Source organism: Vombatus ursinus, unplaced genomic scaffold, assembly GCF_900497805.2.
Source record: "Vombatus ursinus unplaced genomic scaffold, bare-nosed wombat genome assembly UNPS02014798.1, whole genome shotgun sequence".
In the NCBI taxonomy this organism is placed as follows: domain Eukaryota; kingdom Metazoa; phylum Chordata; class Mammalia; order Diprotodontia; family Vombatidae; genus Vombatus; species Vombatus ursinus.
In genome coordinates, this window is record NW_020954576.1 from 49,116,714 (window position 1) to 49,127,591 (window position 10,878).

Consider the following 10,878-nt stretch of genomic DNA (forward strand, 5'->3'; position numbering starts at 1 on the left):
ACTGGTTTTACAATTTGCAAAGTGCTTTTTACAAATATCTCATTTGAGAAGTAGGTGCTGTTGTTGTAACTGTCTGAGGTTGTATTTGAACTCAGGTCTTCCTGACTCCAGGCCCAGTACTCTATCCACTGTACCACCTACCTGCCATCCTCATTCTACAGATGAGGATACATGTAGACAAAGGCTAAATGACTTGCCCAGGGTTACATAGCTATTGAGTGTATGAGGTTGGAGTTGAACTTGGTTCTTCCTGACTTGAGATCCAGTGGTCTATCCACTGCAAAGTCTAGCTGCCTCATTAGTGGGACACAGTGGATGACATGTTAGACTTGGAGTCAAAAAGACTTGGGTTCAAATCCTGCCTCTGACACTTGCTGGCTGTGTGACCACAGGTAATCGAACAGATCCCTCTGAGTTTCAGACAACTCTTTAAAACCATTAATTATGTCTTATAGTTGTAATTTGAGAGTTTCAACACCATTGAAATCAGCAGTCATTGATGTCCCATTGCTGATTCATGCTGATCTTAGAGTTCACTAAAACTCCCAGATCTTTATCATAGGAATGCTTCTCTAACCATACCTTCTCAGCTTATGCAGAAAGGTCTTATTTTATGTGTACGGAAACTGAGGCTCACAGAGGTCACACAGTTATTAAGTGGTAGGAGTCAAATCCAGATTTTCTGACTCTAATAAAAGATGCCTAAGTAGTGCTGGTCAGATGAGATCAAGGAGTAGAAGCCTCAAATAATCTATTTTTAGAGCTAGAAGGGACCTGGAAAGAGAATTAGCTATGAATCAGAGGTCCTGAGTTTAAATCCCACTTGTGATTCTTACTACCTGTGTAGCCTCCCTCATTCATACCTAGGCTGTCAATCTGGATGTCTCCTCACTTAGGGCATGTCCATTCTGGAGATAACTCTGCCCTAAGGCAGGTTGGTGACTTCCTGATAGATGAAGTCAGGAACTCTCCTGATAGTTAACTTCGTCCCAGGTTCGCCATTTTAGGAAGGAACCCAGCCATACTCATCTCACTCATATCTGGACTCTAGCTTCTATGGACTCCTCCTCTTCCTCCTTTTCTCCTGCTGCATTTTTCAGCTTTCCCAACTTTTCCAGCTACCTTTTTTTGGGTTATTTTCCCCCTTTAGGGCATAAGCTCCTCGAGGGCAGGAACTGCGTTGTTTATGCATGTATTTGTATCGCCAACACTTAACATTCTGCTTGGCACATAGTAAGTGCTTAATAAATACTCTCTTTTTTTCTTTATCTTTATTTATCTTTCTAGTTTTCTATCTTTCTATGTCTTTATCTATCTATCTAACCTTGGGGAAGTCACTTACCTTCTCTTATTCTCAGTTTCCTTATCTGTAAAATGAGGAGGTTCATCTAGATGTACTCTGACCTCCCTTATGGATCTGTGACCCTTAAACAATATCTGGATCAGCCCTTTTACTTGACAGCTGAGGAAACTGAAACGTAGGATGAAATGACTTGTTCAGGGTCAAAGCACACAAGACCAGGAATCAGGAGACCGGCATTCAAATCCTGTCTCTGCCTCAAACTACCTTTGTGACCTTGAACAAATCATTTTACTTTCTTGTCCTCAGTTTCCTTATGTGTTACCCAAAAGGCCACAGAACTGTTATCTGATTATTTCTCAATGCAGGAATACATTTCTGCTTTCTATTTTTCCTACTTTTCCTTCAGTCAATGATTCTGCTTGTGCTGAAACCCCAGTTTCTTAATCCCTTTCCTCTAAGTATAGATTTGAAGCATCCTTCAGATTTTTCCTATCTATTTGTTTAGCTTCAGAGACTTAATTAAGCCTTTGGTGGGCATGGGTACTATCTCATATGTCTTGGTATATATGCAGCCAATGATAGGCATAGCAGTTTGTACAGGAGATAATAAATATTTATTGATGATGCTGGTGTTGGGTACACTGTCCTGTTTCTACTTGTTACCAGTTCTGACAGGGGATGGGAGTGAATGTAAGGGTGGAATAGATTGATACTTTTCCAATCTGGTCATCAATAATTTCTGCCCAGGGCAGATGGGAGGAATGAAGGCAGCAACTGTTTCACTTTTTTTCCTTGTTATCCCTACCGCTTAGCAAAGTGCTTGGCACATAGAATGAATGATGCCTGGCAGAAGAGTGGTTGATGAACTCATGTTTCTCTAGATGAGCATTAGTTCTGGGGTCAGAATACCTGGATTCAAAGTGAAGCTCTGATGCTTACCTGTGTGACCCTGAGCAAGTCATTTAACCTCTGCGAGCCTCGGTTTCTTCATCTGTAAAATAAGGGGTTGAACTAGATGACCTCTCAGATCCCTTCCTGATCTAAATCTATAAATTCTGGGAAGAGGTTACACTCAGACCACAGAAGCTGAAGGACAGAAATGCCCCCATCTGGTAAAATAAGGAAGAGCAAAAAGACAGACATTGTATGTGTAAGTGTGTGTGTGTGTGTGTGTGTGTGTGTGTGAGAGAGAGAGAGAGAGAGAGAGAGAGAGATCCTCTTCTGCCATTTGTGTATATGGGAAGTGGGGGTCAATGATGATAAGGATGTGTGTAGTTCTAGTTCACACCAATATGGAAATTCTTAAGATAAAAAAAAGTCTCAGTGTCCTTTTGAAAGTTCCCAGGACTAACTATGAGAAAGGACAAAGTTCATAAGGAAATGTGCCAAAACGGCATGTTCCTCCAAATTCCAGTCAGGGCAATTTGGCTCCGAGAGACCTCCAAGAATCTAGGGGAAGAAGCTGCTAGAGAGACTGAGATTTCAACTGAGGCTGCCCAAGGACAGCTATGGGTTTGATTGCCAGAGACTGAATGTAGAAGTTACTTAAATATTTATCATGTTCTCCATACTAGACGACACATTCCTGGAGAACAGGGACTATACCTCCTTCAGTCTTACGCTACTCTGTGAGGCAAGGAGTTGTCTTTTGTGAACTTCAGGGGTGACTTTCATGTTCATAGAATCACAGATTTAAACCTGGAAGCAACTATAATGATCTCATCCTCATTCCACAGATGAAGAAACTGAGGTGAAGCAAAAGTTAACAACTGAAATTTATATATTGATTTAAAATTTACAAAGCATTTTTCCTATACGATCTTATTTGATCCTTATAAAAAAATCTATGAGGTAAATAGAGTACTACAGGTATTATCCTCTCAGTTTTACAAAGGTGAGGAAATGGAGACAGAGAAAGATGAAGGAACTTGTCCAAGAAACACAAATAGCAACTAACAGAGTCAGGATTCTAATCCAAGTCCCAGAACTCTGATCTTTCCTCTCTTTCCACTGTGCCATGATACATTACTTGAAACTGAAAAAAAAAATCCACAAAATATCCTTAGCTACCTTTAACTACTGAATGTAGTTTTGAAAGAAAGAAAGGAAGAAAGGAAGGAAGGAAGGAAGGATGGAAGAGGAAGGAAGGAAGGACAAAAGGACAGAAGGAAGGAAAGAAGGAATAAAGAAAAGAAAGAAAAGAAGGAAGGAAGGAAGAAACAAAGGAAGGAAAGAAGAAAGAAAAGAAGGAAGAAAGAAAGAAAGGGGAAGGAAGAAAAAAGAGAGAAAGAAAGAAAGAGGGAGGAAGGAAGGAAGGGGAAAAGGAAGGAAGGAAGGAAGAAAAGAAAGAAAGAGGGGGCAGCTAGGTGGTGCAGTGGATAGAGCTCCAGACTTGGAGTCAGGAGGACCTTAGTTCAAATCTGACCTCAGACACATAACACTTACTAGCTGTGTGACCCTGGGCAAGTCACTTAAACCCATTGCCTAGCCAAAAGCAAAAAAAAAAAAAAAAAAAAAAGAGGTAAAAAAATAGAAAGAAAGAGGAAGGAAGGAAAAAAGGAAGGAAGGAAGGAAATTCAAGAGAATGGTCCCAATAACCTTTCCAAAGTAGGAATGGAGGTACACAAACCCAATTTCTCTTCAATATTTGATATCTCCTGCTTTGCAGAACCTTTGGATTTTTCTCTGGGTCACAGATGTTTTTTCTCTCATTAACAGTCTCACTAAGACCATGCTATGGGCTTAATCAGTAGAGGTTAAGGGCAATCTACTTTCCCAGCCCAAACACACTGAACAATTTGCACATTTCCTACCAAACAATTGACTCAGTTGGGTGACTAGTTCAATTTGTTCTCCGAATGACCAAATTGTGAAGTAGTTGTTCCAGCTCCCTCATCCAATTTAACAGTTTGATGTGTCCCCAATGGAACATAAACTCTTTAAGGTCAGAGACTGTTTCGTTATTGTTTTTGGGTCTCTAGTGCCTGGTATGCAATAGATGCTTAAGAAGTACTTGCTGATTAATTGAAAAACAGATAAGCTTAGCTTATCTGCTTATATGCATTGACTGCTTATAGCTAGCTGTGATATTGAATGATTCAGATTGGGAGATGGCATCAATAATTTCTAGCGTTTGTATTTCCTTTTTGTTCCTTGGTAGTGGTGGTGGTCATAGTGATAGGGTGGTCATCGAATCATAGGATAATGGATTTAGAGATGGGAGAAATCTTAAAGGTCATCTAACAACAAAAACAACAACAATAGTTAACATTTATATAACACTTACTATAATATCAGGCACTGTGCTAAGTACTTTACAACTGTTAACTCATTTGATCTTCACAACAACCCTGCAAAGTAGTTGCTATTATTATCCTTATTTTACAGACAAAGAAACTGAAGCAAATAAGATTAAGTGACTTGCCCACAGTCATACAGCTCATAAATGTTTGAGGCTGAATTTGAACTCAGGTCTTCCTGACTCCAGGGCCCAGTACTCTATCCACTGTGCTATCCAGCTGCATCTAGCCCATCTTACACATTTTATAGGTGAGGAAACTGAGATCCAGAGTTTCAGAGAGATAGGGTGACTTGCCTCAGGTCACACAAGAAGTCTTGAGTTGAACCCAGATTTTCTGACTTCAAATCTATTGCTCTTTCTACCATATTCTGTTATATACTTAATTTGGTCAGCTAAGAATTTATGTAATAATATGGGCAGGGCTTGGGGTCATTAAAAGAACTGGGAAATTTCCCAAAGGAAATCTAGCCTACTCTTGTCCTCCTGTTCAGTTCTGGACTAAGTACACTGTCCATTTGCATTGTCTATCCAAAATGCATGTCTTAGTGGACCAACTCTATCAATTGTCCTTACAACTGCATATTATTATACAGATAATTGGCTTTCTTTGTCCACTTTGTCATCCCAGATTTTTGTCCCTTATAATGAGATCTAGACAGGTAGGTGTTATATTGGCTGGAACTTGGAGTCACAAAGACCTGAGTTCAAATCCTGCCTCAGCTACTTACTAGCTGCATTACACTGACCAAGTTACGTCCTCTCTCTCAATCTCAGTTTCCTCATCTATAAAATGAGGGGGGTGGACTAAATTACCTCAAAGATCCCTTTGAGCTCTGAATTCTATGAGAGAGTATGGCCATCCAGATTTGTGTGTAATGGATGCCTGAAAAAAAAACTGGAGGAATTTAAGGGAAAAAAAAGTTTTTAGCTAAAAACAGGAACCAATGATCAGACTTGCTCCCCTCCCAGAAATCTGAGTAAATGATTTTCTGAGATATCAGAGTTATCCCAAGACAGGAGAGGTCACTTACTATTCAGGTTTATGCATCTAACTATTGAAACCAGGAATGAAAACAAGGTCAATAGGTAATGGAGAGATGGCAGAATCCTCTGCTTTTTGAATAAACACATTCTTTACCTTTGAGGAAATTGATGATGTTGACTTCTACCTCGGTGTTATTCATGTTTAAGAATATGAGTCTGTGTGCCCTTCACTCCAAGGAGAGTGTATATAGATAAGTGTATTCCAATAGTATTCCACGTTCATTTTTTCTGCTCCAGTTGTGTAAGGACAGCAGTCTACCATGAAAATCTTAATTCTAGTCAAGCTGGCCTGCTAGCTGTGCCCTGTGCATGATTTACCATCTCCCACCTCAGTGTTTTTACACAAGTGATCCTCCATATCTGGGAAGCCCTCCATTCTCACCTCCAACTCATCAATGTTCCTCCAAAGCACAGCTCAGGTACTATCTCCTACAAAAGACCTTCCCTGATCCATCCTACCCTTTTTATTAGCACTATCTGCCTCTTGAAATGACTTTATATTTATTGTGCTATAAGAAATAATGAGCAGGTGGACTTCAGAAAAACCTAGAAAGACTTGTATGGATTGATGCTGAGTGAAGTAAGCAGAACCAGAAGAACGTTGTACACAGTAACAGCCATGTTGTGTGATGATTAACTTTGATAGACAACCCTTCTCAGCAATGCAAGGATCTAAGATATATCCAAAAGTCTCATGATAAAACATGCTATCCACATGCAGAGAAAGAACTATGGAGTTAGAATGCAGATCAAAGCATACTATTTGCTCTTTTTTTCTCTTTTGTTTGGTTTTGTTTTCTCTTTCTAGTGGTTCCTCCTATTGGTTCTAATTCTCCCTTACAACATGACTAACGTGAAAATATGTTTAATGGGAAGGTATATGTAAAGCCTATATCATATTGCCCACTGTCTTGAGGAGGGAAGGAGGAAGAGAGGGGGAGAAAAATTTAAAATTCAAAAGCATATGGAAGCGATTGTTGAAAACTAAAAATAAATTAATAAAAAATAAAAAAACATTTAAAAAGAATTATATAAATATGAAAAATAAAAAATAAATTACTTTATTGCTTTCTATAAAACTTGTATTCCCTTACATACTCATCATATTCCAACCCAATGGAATGTAAGCTTCTTGAGGACAAGGACTGTTTCATTTTTTTCTTTGTATCTCCAAGGCCTTGCCACAGTAAATGCATAATAAATTTTTGCTAAATGGGATTAAATAGAATTAATTTTTTCCTATTTGGTTAGCTAAGCCAAACTGAATTGCTATAAATGTTATTAAGAGGCTCACAGTGTTTCTGGGATTGATGCAATCAGCATAATGTTTCCTATAAATAGGAGTATCCAGAGTACCATAACAGGAGTTCTTAACCTGTGTTCTGTGAACTTGTTTTGAAAAAAAATATGTTGTTGTGGGTGTTTTATTAATAGTTCATGATACTGGTAAACTTAATTATGTAGGGGTCAGGTTTTTTAATTTTCTGGAAAAAACAGATTCATGAATACCAGTGAATATTAGATCACTATGGCTTTTTAGCATTTAGAAGTTGGTTTTACATTAAATCCTGTACACCTAACAGACTGCTGTTATTTCTAACTGACAAACACTATTACTACTGTATTTTTGAAAGTACCAATATTATGTGGAATTCCTTGAGTTTTTTTTTACATTTATAACAGCAAAATCTCCATATTGTTAAGTGATAGCAAAGAAATGGACACTGAGGGGATGCCCATCAACTGGGGAATGGCTAAACAAGTTGTGATGTATGATTGTGATGGAATACTACTGGGCTGTTAGAAATGATGAGCTGGTTAATTTTTAGAAAAACATGGGAAGACTTATGTGAAATAATGAAGAGTGAAATGAGCAGAACCAAGAGAATGTTGGGCATAGCAACAGCAATATTGTTCAAAGAGTAACTGTGAATGATTAAGCTATTCTTAGTATTATAAATATTCAGATCAACTACAAAGGACCTATGAAAATCCCTATGAAGGATGATGTTATCTACCTCCAGAGGAAGAACTGATAAACAGAAGTATGCATAGTTTGGTTTCACACTCACACGTGTGTGTGTGTGTGTGTGTGTGTGTGTGTGTGTAGTGGAGAGGGAAGGAGGGGGGAAGACAGTTTGAAACTTAAAATGTAATGAAAAATTTAATTTAAATTTTTTAAAAAGAAAAAAATGTTGATAATCATGTTTCAACATAATTGGTTTCCTTTGTAATCTTAAGCATTTTATTTGATGCATTTAAAAACATTTTTCTGAGCAGTGAATAGGTTTCACAAAACTGCTGAAAAGGGCCAAGACCCCCCCTAAAAAAAGTTAAGAATGCCTGATCTATAGGAACCTCATTCCCAACTTTGATTGGGACTCTGTCTACAAGCAGCCCTTAAGTTGAATCTTTGGCACATGGTAGATAAGAGATGGTTGTAACATATTATAAAACAGCAAACTGTGCGGGAAATGCAGGGTAAAGGATACAATCTGGAATATGTGTAAACAGAAAATAGAGTGGTATGGTCATATAGTGAGGGTAAGGGATGATTGAGGAGAGTTTGAGTGCTCCGTTAGCATGAAGAGGTAGCTACATGGAGAAGTGGATAGAACCTGGGACTTGCTGAATTAGAATCCCTTCTCAAACAAGTTACTTACTAGCTGTATGATCCTGGGCAAGTCATTTGACCTCTTTCATTCTGTTTCCTCATCTGTAAAATGAGAATAATAACAGCTAACATCTATATATCATTTTTAAAACTTACTGAGTGCTTTACATGTATTAACTCATTTGATCCTCACAACAACACTATGAGGTAGGTGCTATTTATTTTCCCTGTCTTACAGATGAGGAAACTGAGGCTGAGAGAACATGATTTTCCCAGTGTCACATAGCAAATATTTGAGACAGGATTTGAACTCTGTACTCCTGCCTCCACATCCTGTGATTTATTCACTACACTTATCTACTTAATTGCTTCTAATAATAGCATCTCCCTAATAAGATGTTTGTGGTACTCAAATGAAATAACAACAACTAGCATATACGTATATACACACACACATACACATATATACATATATGTGTGTATGTATGTGTGTGTGTGTATATACATATATATATATATACCACTTTAAGATTTACAAAGCAGTTTATAATTATTATCTCATTTGATCCTCACAACAATTCTGGGAGGTAGGTGCTATTATTCCCATTTTACAGATAAGGAGCCTGAGGCAGAAAGTGGTTAAGTGACTTGCCCAGGATCACAGAACTAGTAATTATCTGAGGTCAGATTTTAAAGGTCTTCCTGACTCTGAGTCTAGCATTCTATCCACTACACAGATGTAAAGTGTTTTGTAAATAATAATTTGTTGTTGTTCATCTGTCTTTTTTTCACATTTTAACCATTTATTTAATTCAATTCATCTTTCAAAATTTTCTTTTACATCCCTAAAAGTCTGATGAAATTACAGGTTAAAAGTAAAAATAATTCCCATCATTTCTTCAAAACACTGTAATATATTTCAATCCTGGTTTAACAAACCTTCCAGCAAATTTAAAAATTCTCCCTACTGTCAAATAGATAGGTAACAAAATATACATTAATATACTCTCTTAGAGGAACAAATTCCTTTGAATTTATACAATGCCCAGATAAGTTTTAATTTTCTGAGCAGGTGCTCTAAATCAGAGCTCCAAGGAGATATTATATCTTTATTGCGGTTATCTCTCTGTAGCATCTTTGGTGTCATTTCCTGCTTGATTTTGATATCTAACACCAATGGGACAGTGTGTTCTTCCTAAAAGAAACTGCTCTCACTTCGGGGACTGTTCCTCTACTAACACCCAATAGAGAGTCTGAAGACTGACCATTTCAGGATATGACTGTAAATGTACCTTTTTTTCAAGTTTCTCTTCTAGTGTTCTTATATCGTTTAAAAGGCTCTGATTCCTTTTATAGGCTAGCTTAGTTTGCTTTTATGTGAGATACCTTTTTTTTTCAGTCTTCTGGCCACTGTGATCATTCTCCAGGTCTTGAAGTAACAGTAATCTTTGTGCTAGAATTTCTTTATATTTTTTAGTAAGTCAAACTTCTTTGGCAAAATAGGCCATTCCCTTTCCTTCAGCCAGTCCTCCTTGGTGTTGGTGAAAGCTTTCTCAGTAGGCCCTCCTTTGGGCCTCTGCCAGAGGCTGAGAGGCTGGGGCCAAGGTGCCCTCCAATGGCTCCAGCATCGCCCCGAGCCGGAGCCAGAGGACTGGTATTCAGTTGTTTTTCAGTCGTGCCTGATTCTTTGTGACTCCATTTGGGGTTTTCTTGGTGGTTTGCCATTTTTTTCTCCAGTTCATTTTACAGATGAGGAAACTGAGGCAAATGGGGTTAAGTGACTTGCCTAGAGTCACACAGCAACTAAGTGTCTGAAGCCAGATTTGAACTCAGAAAGTTAAGTCTTCCTGACTTTAGACCCAGCGCTCTATCCACTGTGCCACCTAGCTACCCCAGGAAAGTATTATATAAATGTTAACTATGATTATCTGTGTAATATCAAAAGGTTTAAAGGAAGGCTCTAGCATTTTGGGTGGATTAGCAGTGTCTGTAAGACATACATGCAACAGTCACAATAAAGTGTGGACAGATCATGATCTGCCCCATTGGGGAGGAATCAATGGTATCTTTGATACCAAAAGTATCAATAAAATTGCAGATCCATCGAAGAATGGGTAAAGCATCATCAGCTTGCCTTGCCATTAGGAAACTTTCTCATTGGTTGAGAGACCAACATGAGAAGAAAAGCCCAATGAATTTAGGGCAGAGAGCCCAGGTGGGCAACCCCAAAATCAGCCTGGTGAAGAGAGATGACAGGAAATTAATCTTGTCTAAAGTCCCAAGGAAAGGTAGAATTGCCTCCCCTGGTCCAGCACAAATCAGAACTGACAGGCTACATCAGTCTGGGGAGGCTTTAGAAAAGTTCAGGAAGTGTAGGAGTCACCTAGCCTGGGAATCTGGGTGGATTATTTATATCAAATTACCCTACCCTGGTATATTTTTTTTAATGTGAGGGCTTCTGTCTTCATGTATTTGGGGCAGGAAAAAAGAACACTGAATACTGTTGAAGTACTACAAATTATATTATGAAAAAAACTGTAGTTTACTTTGCAAATAAACAGCAGAAAATACATGCATATATTCTGAAGAGAGGAGACAATCGGTAGAAATAATTAA

At 38.2% G+C, this 10,878-nt stretch overlaps 1 pseudogene; it reads right to left on the reverse strand.

Moving 5' to 3' along the window:
- Window positions 1–9,380: 9,380 nt before the first annotated feature.
- Window positions 9,381–9,890, reverse strand: LOC114049616 (annotated as a pseudogene).
- Window positions 9,891–10,878: the final 988 nt, after the last annotated feature.